Here is a 19,270-nt window from a genome sequence, read left to right as displayed (position 1 = left end):
GAGCCCTCCCTCTCAAACTGGCCCAGGTCAGAGGATGTGTCTCTGTTCTCTTCATCCCCACAGCTCAGAGCAGGATGCTGAACAGCCTTTGGAGCAGAAACCTCTCCTTACTGGAGATCTAGCCCTCATTTTTTAGTTCCGTGATATCTGAGGCCAATTCCCACAACTTTAGCCTACTCAGCCCTCTACAGAGCATCTTCTCTGCTGAAAGGCAGAGATGGGGTTCATGTATGTGCTTTTCTGCATTTGCTTTTACCTTCAGACGAGAAGAAAACACTGACCATATTCCCTCTTTGTATTCACCACCTGATTTGCATTTCATTTGTTTCTCTAGCCCGGAACAGACATTAGTAACTCATAATAATAATGATAGGAGTTTCTACTAATAGAACTCTTTCCATCTGTGGAGTTCAAATTATGGACAAGCACCATTAGTCCCATTTAGAGATGGATTTAGCTGGTGCAACCTGTCCAAATGCAGATGCGGCTGCAAGAATCAGGAAGAAATTGCACAGATTTCTGATTTCAGCTCCAGCCTCAGCTCAGCTAATCTGGTACAGTGATTTCAGGGAGAAAAAATATAATCATTCAGAGAAAAGATGCGAGGGATGCTCAGGAAGAAATTGAACCTCATCTCCGGAGACTGCTGAATTCCGCAAAGTTGTCCCAAAGCAGCAAAAGGAGCGATGTCCCGAGCTTTGGTCTCTATTCTTATCAGCATGAAAAAACCATGAGTGCGAAATCAAACAACAGGCTTCAAATGGGAGCTACAATGACTCTGATTTGTATGTACCATTATTTGATCTTCTAACCTACTAGGTTTAAGGTAAACCACAGTGGAATATCAAGCAGACATTAAATGAAAGTGTCATTAACTCAATCCAATGAGATATGTTTTATATAACAAAGGGATTTGTTCTGATACTCAAACAATGTATATTAATGAAAGAGTTGAAATAGATTCATTTTGTTCTCAAAGCAAACGCATTAAGGAAAGCCATCAAGAAGTAAAGAACATGGCATTTTTTTTTAAACTGTGCTTTATTTAGGGCTAAGCTGGAAAGCGTCATTCAATAATTACAGAAGATTACAAGGAGTTTTAGGGAATTGAGAGTGAAAGAGCAGTTGTATGGAACTGCAGCTGCGTTACACATCTGTACTTCCTAGCCGTGGGCTCAGTCTGGCTGTCCTTACTTGGGCAAAATACCCGCTACGTCCCAGTGGGAGTTCTGACAGAGTAAGGACTGTAAGATCAAGCCCAATAGGGAATTAAAATTAAAATAAAATTATAAAATAAAAAGAAAAAGAAAGAGAAAGGAAGAAAGTCTGAGATCAAGATAAAAAATACTAAGAAAAACAAGCAAGAATATTAAAACAGAGTAAAACCAAATAAAGAATCAGAAACAATTATCACACTGGTCAATTGATGCAAACAAGTGTGAATGATGTAAATCAAGTTTTAAGACTGTGAAAATAAATTATAATAAATATGATATACTTTAAAATATATGTGTTCTTAAATAATTAATTGTTTTTTCTGAGTCAGATTTTTAAAGCAATGTCTTATTTTTTAACTGCTCTAAAGTCATTTACCAAAGATAAATATCGTGCTTTCATTAAATAGTTTTCCTTGTTTTTCTCTATCATTACAATTAAAAGTCCTACAAAATATGCAAATTTATTTACAGAAAATCAGAGCCAGCATCTTTTATTTTTTTAAACATCCCCCTGTTTTTCAAAATTCCTTGTAAACAGTTTCAGAAGTTCTTCAAGAGATTGTTTCTTATTTTATTGTTTGGTTGTGTTTTTTTTTTTATTATTTTATGGTTTTTTCTTTTTTTTTTCTTTTTTTTTTTTTTTTCTTTTTTAAGATTAAGGTTCTAGGCTAATTCCTTGCCCTGAAGGTTTCTAGAGCAAATATGGAAGCTACTGAAGCATAGGATGATGGGAATCTTGCGGACAGCAGATCATGAAGACATGAAGCGTTTAGCTGTGTTTTGTTGTTCAAGTTAGAACTAACGTCTGATAAAAAGACAGCTGTTTTGTTTCCCATTTGCATTGTCTACAGAATCGAGTTTTGTTTTGTTTATTTTTTTAATAGCTGGAATGTTTGCAGTTTAAAAAGCTGCCAACATGTCCATTTATCTCCTTTTTCTCCTTGATAAATAACAGCATTCAACAGCAATTGGCAAAGAGTAGGAATTTATGCTCAATCTAAACTCTACAAAAATTACAGTTCTACAACATCTTTGTTTTTAGCATTAACGCTAACTTCTATGTAGTATTTTTTTTTGCCTTTTTGTGTTTTTTTGTTTTTTTTTTTTTCTTTTTTGTTTTTTTTATGTTGTCTAATTTTTTTCTATTATATAGGTATTTTAAACTTTCTTTTTTTAAATTCTGTACAACTATTAGGATTTTAAATGGGGAGAGTTAGAAGCATTTACAAACCTTTTCTGTTTTCCATTTAATATCAACCATCTTTCCTTTCTTTTCTCTATGCCTTTTAATGTAATTATTTATGTATTTATTTATTTACTTTTTTGCTTTTCATAGATATCCATCTTACCTGCCTTTAACAGCACAATCCTTACGTATTATACAGAAAACCATATGAAAGCTTCATAGACTCTAATTAATGTATAACCAAAGAACCTCCCAAAGTATCAAAGAACTATTATCTTGCCATTTTAAAAGCATTTAAGCATTTTTTTTTTAGTTTTTATATATTTCTTATAATCGCTCTCAAAAACTGTTTTAGGAACAGCTCAGAGAAAAGGAAAGAACTTCCATATTTTACATACAGCTACAAGTCTGCGGTAAAAAGTTTTGTCCTTTGGTCCCTATATAGCTAAGGAATGACAGATAAAGATGCTCAGTGACTGTTACCATGGGTCACACATGGTAACCGCATCCTTGGTGACAAACAGGCACTCCTTTGTCAGTATCCAGGTTTGCATCTCCTGTTTGAAGAAAAGCCGCTGTGGTGATATCAGTGTCTCTTCAGAAATCCTGGTTGATCTTGTTCCTGTTCTGATTTTACTTATGTGTTTGTTTGTTTGTTTTCAAGCGCATGTCCTTCGAAGTCAGCAGATGTGATACTTTTCTTGAAGAAATGTTACAGTCTAAACAATCAAAGAGAGAATAAGTCTGAAGTCTTCAGCTTGATTGATATTTGCTGATATGTCAAAGGTGTAATCCAACAGTTCCCGTTTTTTTTTAATATATATATACTTTTTTTTTTTTTTTCTAAATGTGGCCCATTCAGCTGCTGCCCTAAAAAAATGAAGAAGATCATTGCAAATTAAATCAAAAAGGGGAGGGGGAAGTAGGGAAAGGGGGGGTGGGTGGTATTTGGGACAGGGGGAAAAAGACCTAAAAAATAAAAATGAAATTAAAAACAAGCCTGTTCTTTTGGGCCCAATCCTGCTCCTGTTGAAAGTAATGGGTGTTTTCTTCTCCCTTCAATTGGGACAGGATGGGGCTTCTGGTTTGGTGTTTGCTTTTGGAGGCATTGGCTCTGATTGTGCTCCCACTCAAAGTCAACAGAAAGAATCCCCTTGACTTCAGTGAGAACTGGATCAAACCCAAAGTGAGCAAGGTAGTCACGATCATGATAGAGAAAAATACAATTGTTCCTAATAGTAATAATAATAATGAATCAAAATAACAGTAAGGCATGTCTACATAAATATAGATCACTATGTTTGTGCAGATAGCTGCATTTTTATTATTTTTAAGTGCCACTTTACAATGCCAGATCACAATCTTGCTTGGTGGGCTTTTGTAGTGTGAAAGGCATCAAGAAAGAATTGTTCTACATTTTAATGGGGTGCCATCTATGACAGTGTATGAGGTTTCTGTGGAGACATAGCTGCCAATAGCATCTACTCCTTTGTGAATGTCAGAAAGTAGGACTTTGAACAGGCAATTTATAGGAGGTTAAATAAAAAAAAGACTGTTGGCATAAACTTTTTTTTTGCAAAAAAAATGTAAAGCTAACATTTCTTAAATAAAAAAGTTATTTAAAAAAAATGTAATCATGATCCGACTAGGCTTGACATTTAAGTAGGATGCTTAATCATTAAGGATTAGCTCTTATCTCTTTCTAGCAAGCAGGTTCTTCTTATACACTCGGTGATTTATTACATCAAGAAACTTAGAAACTGCAAAAGGTCCACTCTGGTGGAAAAGTGTCATGCGGAATATCAATCCATGCTGGCAGGTTTTCACACTGTTGGTTCAACAAACAGCAAACCGTACACAGCAGTCTAAACAATTACAACACCAAAAATAATAATAGAATAAAAAAATAAAAAACACTCGTCAAGGACCCTTTTTCAGTTGTAAACAAAAAGATGCATTTTGGTTTTTTATCTGGATGGTTTTTTTTCCCACTCAAAACAATCCCTCCCTCCCCCTGAGCAATTAATTTTGGCTGGAGTTGCTGTAATATGGAACCTTAGAATTAGGAATTCTTGAAAAGACATACAATGAGGCTTTTCTTGGGGTAGCTTTTTTTGGATTGCTATAGTTTTCAAACTACTGTTACTATCATTACTCTTTTTTTGTTTTGGTTTTTTTTGTGTTTTTTTTTTTGTTGTTGGTTTTTTTTTTTTAATTTTTAGAGAGTGATTTGAAATATCCTAAGGGGAAAAAAATGTGTCAATTGAAAAAGGCCCCCAATTCTCCGGAAAAAAAATAAAATCACAAGATTTTCAGTGCAAAAAAATTAACCACGCATTTTTTTCTCTCTCTTTTTTTTTTTTTTTCCAAATTATCTGTAGTTATAACAATCCCATTTTTTCTAAAGAATTAGGAATCCATCTTTTTTTTTTCCTTCTATGTGACATCTAAAGAAGCATAAAACGCTGACGAGAAATCAAACGACAAATAAAGAAACCACTGCAAGCACCAAAAACGAAACGAAAATGAGCACAGCAAAAAATTGTGGCAGCACAAAGTCAAAAAAGGCACATGTGATCATGACTGGCCAATCATCAACTGATACAACATCCAAGAAAAATGCTTCAATCACGGCACCTGCACGAAACTTGACGGCATGTCATGCAACCAATTCTTAGCTTGTTACATGACGCCATCATGTCACACTTTCAACTTTGAGTTGATTTGAACTTACGGCCTGGGGGACTGTATTCTCCACTTTCATGTCATTACGTGAACTTTTTTCCTAGCTCAGCGCGAGACTGTTGTGGATTTGACTGGCTCTTGGTTGGTTTTGTTGGAATTTGATTGAATGACAAAAGAAGAAAAGATTTTTTTTATATATATATATTTATATATAGTGTGGAAAAAGGGAAAGGTGGGGAAAGAAGATATATATAAAAATAATAATTAAAAAAAGTTACAAACACAGCATTAGTCAAAAAGATCTAATGTAAATACTTGCCATTAAACTACAGAAAATGAAAAAAGAAGGAAAGCAAAACAAACGAACTAAACAAAAAAAAAGAAAGAAAAGAAGAATAAAAGAAAGAAAGGAAGAAAAAAACTAGATGGAGGAGGCCTAGCTAGAGACACACACATAAAACACACACTTAAATGTAGACACACAGTCAACAGTGAACAGGAACAGAACGTTATGCAGTGGCTGTTGGGGAGAGCATGCACTGAATGAATGAGCGCAGACACAGATCGGTTTGCAAAGTCTGGAAAATAAATACATTCGCTGCCAACCAGAATGCTTTTGTTAGCACCGGCCTTTCCCGCACCACCCCCAGCATCCTGGGCTTCACTTGATGGCTAGCCAAAGTCCTCCGGGAGCCTCTCCATTTCCTTGGATGGACTCTGGAGCAGGTACCGCTCTAATTCAATTACATCCGAAGTTTATAATCATGGGGGAGTAATAGACCAAGAGCTGCTTTGGCTTCTCAGAATATTTAAAAAAAAAAAAAAAAAAAAAAAAGAAAGAAAAAGAAAAAGAAAAAGATAAAGAAAAAGGAAAAGAAAAGCAACTACTGCTGGTTGCTGCATGTCCATTTAGCAGTTCACAGGGCGGCGGGCTCCGAAACACAGCAATGCTGGTATGACGTGGGAAGCAGACTTGTAGGAGGACTCAGATGATACGGTGGTCCCTAAATCAGCATCATTAAAAGAAGGACATTTATTCCTTTGACGTTTGGCTCTGGCCTGAATTTAAAAAATAATGGAAAGAGAAAGAGAAAAGAGAGAGAGAAAAAAGGCAAAGGCAAAGGCAAAGGCAAAGGCAAAGGCAAAGGCAAAGGCAAAGGCAAAGGCAGGAAGGAAGGAAGGAAGGCAGGAAGGCAGGAAGGCAGGAAGGCAGGAAGGCAGGAAGGCAGGAAGGAAGGAAGGAAGGAAGGAAGGAAGGAAGGAAGGAAGGAAGGAAGGAAGGAAGGAAGGAAGGAAGGAAGGAAGGAAGGAAGGAAGGAAGGAAGGAAGGAAGGAAGGAAGGAAGGAAGGAAGGAAGGAAGGAAGGAAGGAAGGAAAGTATAAGGAAAGAAAGAAAAGGAAGAAGAAAAAGAAAAAGAAAAAGGGAAAAGAAAAAGAAAAAGGAAAAAGAAAAAGGAAAAAGAAACTGCCAGGGACTGGTTGCTATAGTATGCAGAAACACCCTGTTTGTTTCCTACAAAGGTAAATGTCTCTTTATTGGCCCATGGAGTTTTGCCTCAGTAAACACCAAAAATCACTGCACACAATGATACACTTGTCTCAGTCAGCAGCTCTGCACCCTGTTCTTCAGGTATTGCCTTTCTATCCCCTTGGCAGGACTCATATCTCTCTTCCCAGCCTATTTCTGAAAAGTCACTGCACACGACTGAAATTTCACCTTGCATTTGGTTGTCACAAGAATATTGTTGGCAGTTCTTATCCTGAAGTCATGCATGCTGGCTACAGAAAATTCTTTCTCTGGCTTTTTTTTTGTTACTGTTTCTATATATTTTCTGAGCTTAAATATGCTTTCTGGCTACAGCAGTTATGCTCAGCTGACAAGAGGTGATGCTGAACTAAGCCCCTGATCCGAGCACTGGCTCCAGCTCTACATTTTTTCCCACAGTTGGCTGCTGTCTTGGATGGAGCTGGCTCCTTCTGATGGCCTGGCCCCAGTGCCCTGCCCTTTGATGAGCTGGAAGTGTCAACCTGATCTTCCTGGAGTTTTAGTGGAGGCAATAGAGTGGTACCGGCCCAAGGCAGATGCAAGATCTGGGTCTACAGATATTTCACAAGTCAAGAGGGAGAAAACCGTGGTTTTGAAGATGGCCCAGAGTAAAGCTGTTGTGACTTGTGCCCCTGCACAAGGACAAATAGAGTCAGCTGTACAAGTCCAGGCTGTGTATGAGGAAGAGGAAAAGGCCTCTAACATCCCTTTTACCCCTCAGGGCTTTCTGACTATGTCATACAACAAGAAAAAGAGCAGGTGGAGGAGCAAGGACAGCTGGCAGCACCATCACAGCAAGACCTGGCTCTTTCCTTACCTCAGCCATACCAGTAACACAGGTTAGGCTTTACGAGGAAAAGGGCTAACAGTTTTTGCTCCCCTGAGTGGAGCAAGGAGGCAGCAGGTGTGGGAGAGATCTGGTGGAACAAATAATATCCTGCTCTATCCCTGGGAAGTGGCAGCAACACACATCTCCTCTCTGGGGTTCAAATATGTGATGGCACTGGGTGCAGTGTCAGGGATGGCAGCACCATGGGCAGTGTGTGTATATGTGGATGCTAACCCCAGGCAACTCTCAAGTTTAGGAGAGGTTCTCTGACATAGCCTTGACTGGGAAAACGTTTTCCCTTATGGGTAGAGCAGGAAGGACCAGGTGGTCTGCCAGTGACCACTGGCTTTGGAGTGGGTACTGCTGTCCTTCTGCCTGTCCTCCCCACACACCCTCAGACACTGTGGATGTGACACACAGACACACACCCACACACACACAGACACCCCCCCCCCCACACACAGACACACATACCCCCACACACAGACACCCCACCCCCCCCACACCCCCCTCATATTTATGTCCAGGTGAAGGATTAGGACTTGCTGAGGCTTAAAGAACAATAAAAACAAGAAAAAAAAAAGAAACCAGAAAATTTACTTTCACATGAAGGTCACATGTAGTCATCCTCCTGCCTAACTTGGGTCTGTATTTCAGGCACCAAATGAAACCGACCTTCTAAAGCAGGGGTCTATAGTATCTACATAGTCAATGGAGAGGAGACCCTGTCAGGGTCTCTAGGGTCATATCCTCTCCGCACAGCTGATGTACCAGAGTTTAGGCAAGGTTTGTAATAAATAGTAACATATGTAGGTCAGTTGGGTGGGTTAGATGAAAAAGGCTTTCAAGTACACAATCCCTTTTTCAGGTCTTAAACTTGAGCAGACAAATTTTCCCTCTGGATGTCTACAGAGGCAAATGCCTTTCTTTGTTGGCTAAGCAGAGGAGTTAGATACTTAGTGACTGCTTCATCAGTGGCCTGAAATTGAGAGGCGTGTTAGGCATCTGTGTAAGGCTAGACACCAGCCAAACTCATCTGGTTAAGAAAACCAATTCTCATTGCTGGGAATGGGTATAAACTTTGGGTATTGCTGAAGTAAATTTGTGCAGGTAACACTGACCAATAATTGCTCCACTGAGCAAACCATAGCCAAAACAACTGGTAAATGCCAATGTTTCTCCAACCCAGCTTCTTCTTTGAAATATCTAAGTGGAGCCCAAGACTGTTCTCCTTGAACACTGGCTAGAAATAATGGCTTAAAGTCCTAATGATGGGATTCAGGATGCAGGCAGCTCCATCTGAGCAAATCATTCTAGGGTGGTTTTAGTGGAGACAGACAGGGCTTGTAGGTCCCAATTTAGTGTCCTAAGGGACCATTCCAGATGTAACTGTGAACTATGGCTAAAAGGATCCTATTTCTCTCTTGTGCTTATAATGAGGACCTTGAATAACCAGCTGAAGGAGATAGTTACAGTGTAGGTCTATAACATCAGGGGAAGTGAATCTCAGTCAAAGCCTCGGTTAGAGCAAACATAACTTTAGTCATGCCCTTGTAACCTGTGCTGCCAGCACAGTAGTCCTAATGCTACAAACACCTCTCTTACTGGAAAGCTTTTAACAGCAGCTTCTGACTGGGCTGTAAGGGTCAGCTCTGCACTGTGGGAGACTTTCATTGCCCATGTTTAAACCAGAGCAAGATTTACTTCCCCCAGAAGTCTTTGGCTTGGACTCATCCCACCTATATAGAATCAATGAGCTGGGGAGACTCTGCAAAGTCCATGGAGGTGAAAAGGAACAATGATTCTACTTAACTAAGATATGAATGGTGTCTCTTTTACTCTCCGAAGACTAGAAAGGAAAGCTAAGGCCACTTAGTAAGTCATTTAGGCCAAGTGAGCAACCCATGGAAAGCTTCTCTGCAGCTGCTTTCACTGTTTGCACATGAGTAACTGCATGCATGGTTGCCCTAGAAGAGTCATTTAATGGCAATCTGTTTATACTTTCCATCCCTACTTTCTATGCACATGGCCCTTCTAAAGAACAATGATGTCCCTTGCAACTGATTATAATTTTTCAGCCCTTCATCTCTGTTTCTTTTGTTCCACATAGAGCTGAGTTATTGTTGAGACCTGACAGCCATAAACATGGGGTTCCAGAGACAGACTAGGGTGTGCCCCCAAGACCACTGGATCATTTTCCAAGGACTGGCCTGAATCCAGGTCTATGTACAGCAGGAAACATTCTGCCCTGTCTCTTGCTGGTGCTAATGACAAACTGCCCTGGCTTCAATGGGACAAGGATTGCTACTCTTGCTAGTGTGACAAAGTCAAGGTATTATGTCGACCAAGAATTGTGTCCATGTGCACAACAAACTTTTGAAAGCAAGAGAAGGACAGGCCTTTCCAAAGACTTTATGAACTAAGAAAGTGCAGACGATGATCTTAAAAAGGACACAGATCCTGTGCTCTCTGAGATTCACCATATAGCCTAGGGACTGCCAGGCTTGTGCAGCATCTTGCACACACCTCTCAGGTTATCTACCTGCTGTCAAGGTACGAATGTATCTGCTAAGATTTCAAATGCAACCAGCTACACATGGAAGATCTCTCTGTGTCTTTGTAGGACCACAGAATCAGCCCAACAATGCCTCTATCATGGTGGTCTACCAGGTTGAAATTCTTCTTCCACTGCATAACTCTACTGCCTCCTATTCCTCGCTGTTTCTACTGTGTCTTTCCCCCTAGTCCTTCCTAGCCAAGGACTAGGCTAGGAAGTCCCTTTTTCTATGCTGTCTTGATGGCAAAGAACCTCTCCCTGAAGAAATGGCAAAGAAATTGCCATGCCAAGATAGCAAAGGCCATCACTTCTTCCAGCACTGAAGGGGCAACCTCCTCTGCTTACACCTAAGCCTCTGATGATGGTTGAACATTGCTCATCTGCCCACTCATATGTAAAGTACTTTACCTTTATGAAATACATGTTAGTCTCTGTTACACACACATTTGTGTGTGTTTGGCAGCCCATCCAAAACTGCAGTTGGGATCCTGTCCTTCCATCTGCTGGAGCCTGTGCCCAAGCACCCCTATAGCCGGGTGGTGAAAATATTTTTCCTACCGGTGACAGATCTGTACAGCTATTGCCTCTGAGGCTGATCAATATTATTAAAATTCCAACCTGTGTTTTTCTCCCTTGCCCTTCTTCTTGTTTCTATAGCAATTTCTCTCTCTGTTTTATGCCTGTGCACCAACTTTCATCCAATGCTGGATGGCTCTGCTTTCCTTGTGCCTCAGCCTTCCTCTTCACCATACCATGATACCAACCCACACAGATCTCCCCTTCCCCGGCTCCTGCCTGGACTGCCCTGCAGAGGTGGAGGAAGGAGGCAGGGCTCTCTAAAATGGGCTCCATCCCTGCAACAGCCACTACTGTCACGGGGAGTCCAAGATTAGGAGCCCAAATATCTTCACGGGTGAAGGGCAGTGCAGTGAAGGGGACTTTGCATCCATGCTGGGATGAAATGAAGCCTGATCATTTACACTAGAAATTAGTGCATTTACCTGGACTCTTGGGGTGCTATTTTTAGGAAGAAAAAGAAAAATAATAAAAAAAAGAATGTTTTTGTCAGATGCTTCCATTCTACCACCCGAAAGTTAAAAAGGAGACAGATAGTGTATATGAATCTTTGTATACATGAGTATGCGCACATACATATCATACGTATGTATATGTACAGGGGTACTATATATACATACATATCAACAGAGACAATTACACACGTACAGACAGAGAAGCTAATGTGATCTAACAGGGAGGTGGGAGTCCAGCATTTAGAATGCTAATGTTTTCTGTGTTTTTTTTGTAAGATGCTTGATGACCCTGCCTATTTTTTCCCATTTATAAATTAAAGGTGACAATAGAAATTAGCTCTTAAATTGTAATGCCTTTTTTTTCAAATAATTGTATGACTTACTTGCTGTGCAGTGTTGTTACTAGGATTGTTCTAATTTAACTATGTTTCATTAGGAGCTGGTTGAAAAATGGCAATTATTTTCCAGGGGAAAATTGTCATTATTTTGGCGTTCTTTCCTATGATTATTTTATTTAATAAACAAAACAAACCTGGGATGGGGGGCGTGGCCAGAAGAATAGATTAATTTTTGTCTTTTTTTAATGAATCTGAAAATCAGTCAATTTTTAACAGGAATTTAGTGTTTTGAAGGCCAACATTTTTATTCAAGACAGGTTTTTTTGGCATTTCTTTTTTAATCTACTAGAACGAAAATTTGCTGTGGAAGCATCCAGTTTGGTCAAAATGTGGCTTTTTGGTTACCCCCTCCTCCCCCAGCCAGTTTGATGAAAAAAATGTCAACAGCAATAGCTGTACCACCTCTGATTTATCTATTTTTCTAGAGCCATTAGTCTCAAGCAGTGGATGAAAAAGCACTGCAACGGAGCAGCTGCTCCTGCAGAAGCCAGCTTGGACAGTCAGAAAATATCACTGGTTCCCTGCATGACGTTGTCTTTTCTTGCCCTGTCCCCAAGCACTGGCAGGAGAGGTGGGCAAAGAGTGGTGGGGATCACAGGGTGGTGGAGAACCCCTGAAGGAGATGGGGACATGTGTGGTGGGAAGAGTGGGGCTACGGTGGGGCAGAGTGGGGATGCTGGGTGGGCTGGTGCAGGAGGAAGCTCTGGTCTGCCTGGCACTGGGGTTGCAGTAAGGAACAATGGGTAAGAGCTGAGCAGTCACAGCCCTGGTCACCCTCCTCAGCAACATCCAGAATTTACCTGTTCATGCAAACACACCCACAGCTCCTTATTCCTCTCTCAGATATGCTTTACCAACTAAGAACTTTGCAGGCAAATGTCAGTGCGATAAAGTCAGGCCATTTTGGGAAGCTGGGTGCTAGTGACGGTAAAGGCCAATTGTACGTTATGTGGCTGCTTTTCCAGCAAAGCCTGTGGCCTCTTCCATTCCTGTTGGCCAGCTCAGTGGGTCCTGTACCCTGAGGAGCACTTATGCTGCCTCATACAGAGTGCTCACTCCTGCTTTTGTTGCTCGTGAACGTTAGGTGGGAGAGGAAATTAAGCTGTGTGGTAGCTACCTTTCTGCACATAATGAAAGGTTCTTTATTACAAGGGGGCCTCAAGGAGTTTTCTATCTCCTGAGCATTGTACCAACAGTTTAATTAAAAAAATGTACATGGTTGAGAACCAAGTCTAATTGGGAAGCTGTGAGAGAGCCTCTGCCCAGTCTCCAGTGGTTCTGCTTTTTTCCCCTCTGTAGATTGACTAGAGTTTATCAAAACACTGATGAACCTGCTGCTTCACTCTCCTGTTCTTGTTGCTGAGGGTTAGGTAAAGATGCTATGCCTGTTCCCCGCTTCCTTGTCCCCACCAGAAAGTGGCACCTCCTAGGATATCTCAAGACCCCTAATCAAGCCCGGCTCATGAATGTCAGCAGGTAGGGTTATGCTGCCTGTGACCTCCAAGTAGGATATCTCATACACCGTGCCTGGGACTCAAGTGCCTGCCACAGCACGTGATAGCCCACAGCTGTCTGCCAGGCTGGCGATGAGGAATTTGGTCCATAATTGCTCCCCTGGGGCAGGAAGGAGTTGTTGGGGTTTTGCTTTCTGGGGTTGAGTCCAGGAAAGGAGGAGACCCCAGCTCTCTTCCCAGCTGAAATCCCTGGCAGAGGTCCCCAATGACTCCCCCAAGCCTGGTCCTGTGCCAGCGGCAGGAGGCAGGGCTGGACTCGGGTGCTACGTAGCCTGCCTGTAGTTGGGGTGGCAGGGGCACCCTGTGCCCCCATACCATGCAAGACTTCCCAAGTGCAGCAAGTACTCATCCATGCACATTCTGCCCTGCATGGCAGGAATTATACTTTGCAGCCTCCCCCATGTGAAGCCTCGCACTTTTGTGTCTGTTCCCTGTGATATATAAAGGGACTGTTACCCAGGTGTGAGACTTCGTTCTTCTGCCAAGTCTGTCCAGCACCTCGCCTAGCATCTGTACCCCTCTAAATCAGAATGCAGCCAGGAACACATACTCCCAGCTTGCAACAGTCAATTACTCCTTCTGATATTTTATTTTTTTTTGCCTGCAGCTTCAAATTACCTTTAAGGTGCACAGTGCAATTAGCTAAAAATATTTCCTGCTTCGTTTTAATTGCACTAAAACTCTAATGTACCTCCAGCGAGGAGCAGTAAGGTGGAAATTCGTGCCCCAAATATTTCAAATTGATTAAAGCCCAGGATGACTCAATAAGCTTACATATTTCTATTAATTATTAAATGTTATTAATTTTTTGTTAAAAAAAAAAAAACCTTCCTGGAGCCACATTCTGTATGATGTTTCTGAAACAAGATACTTTCACTTAAGAAAATGATAACTCTTTCTGGCTTTGAGAAAGATAATACAAGAATTCCTCCATGTAGTTGGAGCGGTTTTCATCTGAAGAATTCACAGCTCATGGCAAATTTTAGTATCTCAGAATCTGATTGTGAAAACACTTATGTATTGGACTTATGTATGTGACTCATTTCACTGCTATAGCTGATGTTTTTATATGGTTCTAATTTAGACCTAGATCACATTTTTCTTCAAAACCTTTCTTGGTGGAAAATGCAGGTGAACAGTCAAACATTATGATTGTTTAAAAAATAATCAATTTTTTCTGATAATTTAAAAAGAAATCCAAAACAAAATTTTTTTGAAAGCACTGAAAACCAATGTACTGGTTTCTTCATTCCCACGATGGCTGGTTCATAAGATTACTTCAATGTATTTTGAAAAACATATCGAAAATAAGTCCCAAATTCCATTTGCATGCAGTGAAGAGTCTGATTAGTCTCAGTCCTTTGGGTTTCTCGCTCATTTCACCTCAGACAGCCTGTGCTTATGAAGCCTGTCCCCTTGTGCCTGCAGCCGTGCTGGCTGGGAGTGCTCTCATGGCCTGATCCCACAGACCTGAACCCCAAGGCTGGACACCTTTAGCTCTGCCACAGAGCTTTGCTTCGTAACCGATTTTATTCTAAATCAGACTGTGCACCTTAAATGGCTGAGACAGCAGGTCACTGGTGGTCTGGCTGACTTTAAACATGTCAGGAAGCTATCACACGAGCCATTCAGCTGGCAGAAGTGACGTGGTGGGGGAGACCCTAAACAGCTGGAAATGGAAACCCTGACAGCTGATCGTGCTGCAGCTAAATGTTGAAGTGTGGCTATAACCATAAGCTGTAGAGGAGTGTGTGATGTTCCAGCCTCACATCCTACCCCCATAATTTCATTCCCTGATGCCAATATTAATGGTGTCATTGGTTTGAGGTTTAGAAAAATACTGCAGTCTTCTGAGGTCCTGAAATTTTGTCAAAGGCCCTCAGAAGAACTGCAGAAAGAATAAATACCTCTACTCATTATTTCTAAGGCTATAGTCTATATATCTAAATTTGATGTATTTGTTTTGTTTTACATTTTTAGTGCCAACATGACAAAGACATTGTGAAAGGTGACCACGAATAGACTGGCAGTGAGAGCTTTCACTGGTTAATGTGGCTAGAGAGGCTATCCCCAGGCATGCAACCGGTTCTCAGCTCTTTTCCCTCTTCTAGTCCTCAGGTCTCAAATGCACTTGCCAACTTGGGTACCAGTCAGGGCTTGCATGTTATAGACATGTTTAGGAGAAACCAAGGTGAGACCCACGTACTCGTTTCACATAGGCCATCAGTGAGATGTCAGATGAAGCTTTCAGTGCTGCAAAGAATTCAGCAAGTTTCTCACCAGCCTCATACAAATTACAGGCTCATGTTAGCCTAAGCTTTTATGTTCCTCCCTGTACCTAAGGATTTAACTGAGTGAGAAATGGTGGTGGGTTAGAGGTGGGATTGAGTGCCCACCCACTTCCACAGCTGTGAATAAAGCCTACTAGTGATGGTGGAGTCCGTGGTAAATGACAGAAAGATGCTGCCTGTCTCTGCAGCCCTCTCCCTGTTCTGCACTCTCCAGGGCAAGAACAACCTCTGACCATCTCCAGAGCAGGTCACGTCTGCAAAAGATTCTTACAAAATTTTAAGGGAAATTAAAGACGCTCAGCCTCTTGACAAAAGGCACATTGAGAAGACGAATCGCTGAAGAAAAAAAAAAACAAACCAAAACCCAGCCCCTCACTGTTGGTGCGCAAGTCCATTCACTTGCTGCCTTGAAGCAGAACTCCAGGAAGGCAGGTACTGGCTCCTCCTTCCCCATGGGATAGAGGAGGCAGATTAAAGAGAAGGGGAAAAAAATAATTTCACAGCTAGTCTGCCCTGAACAAGAAAAGGTTCCCGACACCAACAAACTAATCAACGCTGAAAGCTTATGAGGTCAAGGTTTTCCTTCTCCTCCATTATTCTGTTGATATTTTCTGACTGGCTGGGACTTGAGTGTTACCCTGGCTAGTCTATAAATATAAAAGCCTTTCTTGCCTTCCTCTGGAGCACACCAAAGACCACTTGAATACCTATGGGGAGAGGTTAAAACTAAACCAAACCAAAGCAACTTGCAAAAACCATCTTGTCTAGCCAGTCTTCAAGTGCTGACTATAAATTTCTCTAAGTCAGGCCCAGGAAGCTTGTCTCTCCTCTTTGTGAAATGGGAAAGGCAGCTCCCCCTCCTAAGAGCAGGCCCTGTGGATTCAGTGTTTTGTGTGAAGACTTATGGCCAGAAATGTTAATGCCAAGCAACTGGCAGAGCTGGCAGCGGGGTATGAGCTGTGCCTGAAGGAGGCACCATGGGACCATCAGGGTTGAGCTCTAAACATGTGGGCTGCCTGGACGTCCTCAGTGACTGTCCCTCCTCCTGTGCACAGCTGCTAGGAGTTTCCCTGGCCTGGCCACCAAGAAAATCCCAGCCTTTGTAGAGTCTTTTCCAGTGGCATCTACAGCGTGCAAAATGCTCCTGAAGCCAAATGAGGAGTGTTTACAAACCCCCTTGGTATGGAGGGAAAATGTCAGATCTGAGAACACCTATGACCGGTGCTGCACTGGAAATGTTGGCGGTTCCTCTTCTAAGGAGCTGTCCATGCTCTCTGTACTGCAGCACAGGGAACTTTACTCAGCAGTCTTTTAGTAGCAAAGGCAAGTCTGGTCCCTTTATCGTTCCTGTCCTTGGGGTCTCTGTTGGGCTCTGTGCTCTGTCAGTGAGTATGGGTCCCCTGTTTGGTAGGAAAGGGGGAAAGAAAAATGCCCCATTCCCTACCAAGGTCTGACAAACAGGAATCATAGCTACAGCATAAGCTTCTCTGATGGATTTTGCTTCGGCAAAATGAAATTAAGATTTCAGCAAAGAAGCCCCAGTTCTGTGGTACCAGTAGAACAAATGACACCTGATAATTGCTAACTCCTTTTGCTTATTCTTTGCTCTGTTCACCCCATCAGTCTCTCCAGATTATATTTTCAGCTGAGTTTAATGAACGCCATTTATTAAACTAACACCAGGGTTCTGCTCTGGCCTCAGACAGATGTGCCTGCTAATATGAATCATTTTCTTCAATTGGATTATTCTGATGGAGAGCGGATCCCTGCCACTTTGAGGAGCACAAACAAATGGGGAACAGCTCGCCTCCAGTTGTGACCAGCCGCTTGCATTCATTAGGAGGCAGCCCCAGGCTCTGCAGGCAGCTTGGCAGGGTGGTATCCCTACCGATCCTGTCAGCTGGCACTTCTGCTCCTTTTCATTTCCCCCTCACGTACAAAGAGAGCCCAGATCTCAATATGGCACTGAGCCTGGCTTTTTGGTGGGACATGAGCATCACTGCGGCTTTTGCTGTATTTACCAAGCATGGGCAACAGGATTCACCTTCTCCTTTGTCACAATGAACGGTCCTTATCTGAATGCAAAAAATAAGCCCCTAACTGCGTATTCTTCCCTTCCCGGTGTGCTGTGTCTGACTTCCTTTACATTGACACCTGAGAAAATGTAGGCTACTTATTTGCTATTGATCCTTCTTTACTCTGATCTTCTCCAATTATTTGGGCAAAGGGACAGGGATGATATGCTTTTAAAGGTTTGTATTAATCAAAGAAAAGAGATAAAATCCATCTGAAATCTCCAGACAGAGATCCTCTCAGTCTATCATTTGGGATTTTAGTGTTGGAAATTTTGGGTCAATCTTTGTAATATGTTGTGTTCAGGCACCAGACATCCATCTATCTGTCTATCTCAATACAAATCCTATCTTCTGTGAACCATAAAACTCCTCGCAGAGTGACATTACCACTTCTCACATCGACAGAACACAGTGAGCACACATAACTTGGGGAAAAATTACAGAGGTAATTTGAAAGATCAGAAGAGAAAAAGCAGAAGATTTCTGCTCCCTGAGTGTAAGTGGCCAAATCCCACAACAAGTCTTTAGCCGGCTCAAATCACCATCACTCTGTTAAAGCCTATTTTTTTCCCTAGGTAAAGGGCAGGCCCAGCACATCTCCAGCTACCTGTGATCCTCAGGACAACTCACTGTAGAACATTTCTGAAGGAAGAAATTATTTCATTTTAGTCCTAGGCAGCACCCTGGAGTTACTTCCAGGAATCACTGGTGAGTAACAGAAGCCAGACTGGCAGAAAGTGGGGCTATGCTGAAAGAGAAAAGACCCCAAAGCCAACCTTCGTGCTAGTCTGCGTGCCTTTACTAACAGCCCTTTAGCATGCTCCCCGACAAAGTCATCTCCTGCAAAGTTAATTCCTACATTCAGGCTGAAGTTTAGGAACACTACTCCAGGAACAAGATATTCCTTTACTCCTGATCAGGATCTGTATATGTTTCTCCAAATTGCATTACACTTTACATTCTTTATGGGGAACAGGAAAAAGACTTACAGGAATTCCTGATGGTGTTTTTTTAACAAGGTCTATATGGTCTGTACCAAATAATGCCCTTTTACACTAAAAGGCAGAAGAAAGAAAACCCTCAAATACACCCACTTCTGAAAGCAGCAAATCTCTTAAAAATTGACATGTAAGAGCCCAGTTTCCTAAAACAGTTGTTGGGCTGCCTGCCTGGCTCCCTTTCCCAGGGCCCAGTCTATCATGGTGGAGCAATGTGTGCCATGAGAATGTGGAGAGGAAAATAAATAGCATGGCAATCATTCACTTGTCATATGTCACAGAAGGTGGAATGCAATCTCGTTCCATGAGATTCCAAGAATGAGCGGAGATGCTTCAAGAGGGGAGAAAAAAGATAACCTTATCCAGCAAAGACAAATCTGTAACTGACTGCACAGCCAGTGGGTTTAATGGCCCAATCATTTCCAAACCCTTAGAAACCCAGGTAATGAAAACCTATTTTCTTTTAGAACAACCTGCTTTCTAAGACAGAGATTGTACTATGGCATTCTACAGTGGCAGCCATGGCCCTGGTCCACAGCACACCCAAATCAACCAAAAAATGTCTGTTGACTTCAAGGACTGGCCCACATATGGCCAGAAATCCTAAAGGTAGATATCTCTTTGCTGTGAGGATTTTAAAGAGTTACCTGCTCTGTATAGGACTGGTGACAGATCAGCTGCTGTATCTGTCCTACACAGGAAAAAGGGGACATCTGAAGAGGTGGAGAGGGACAATATCTCTCCAAATAATTGGTGAAATCTGCTTTCTAAAAAGGATCACTTGATTGTGCAACTGCAGCTTTCTGTTGATGCAAGAGAATTACTTCTGTTTGTAAGTCATTGTTGTATAAAGGGATTTTAGAAATAAGCCATGCGTTAAAAATAAGGGCTGCGTTTGGAGTAAGGCATGTTCATTCCCTTGTCTCTCTACTCTAAAAAGACC

At 41.7% G+C, this 19,270-nt stretch overlaps 1 protein-coding gene across 8 annotated transcripts in view; it reads right to left on the bottom strand.

The window, feature by feature from the left end:
- Positions 1–1,040: 1,040 nt before the first annotated feature.
- CELF4 (CUGBP Elav-like family member 4) overlaps positions 1,041–19,270 on the bottom strand; it is a 720,771-nt gene continuing 702,541 nt past the window's right edge. For all 8 annotated transcript variants that reach the window (XM_064438557.1, XM_064438561.1, XM_064438558.1 and 5 more), the window contains exon 13: positions 1,041–3,273. The gene's annotated coding sequence lies outside the window, so the exon portion shown is untranslated. The remainder of the gene's footprint in view (positions 3,274–19,270) is intronic.

The sequence above is a fragment of the Phalacrocorax carbo genome, chromosome Z (assembly GCF_963921805.1).
Source record: "Phalacrocorax carbo chromosome Z, bPhaCar2.1, whole genome shotgun sequence".
Classification (NCBI taxonomy): Eukaryota; Metazoa; Chordata; class Aves; order Suliformes; family Phalacrocoracidae; genus Phalacrocorax; species Phalacrocorax carbo.
This window is presented reverse-complemented; position numbering and strand designations above follow the sequence as displayed.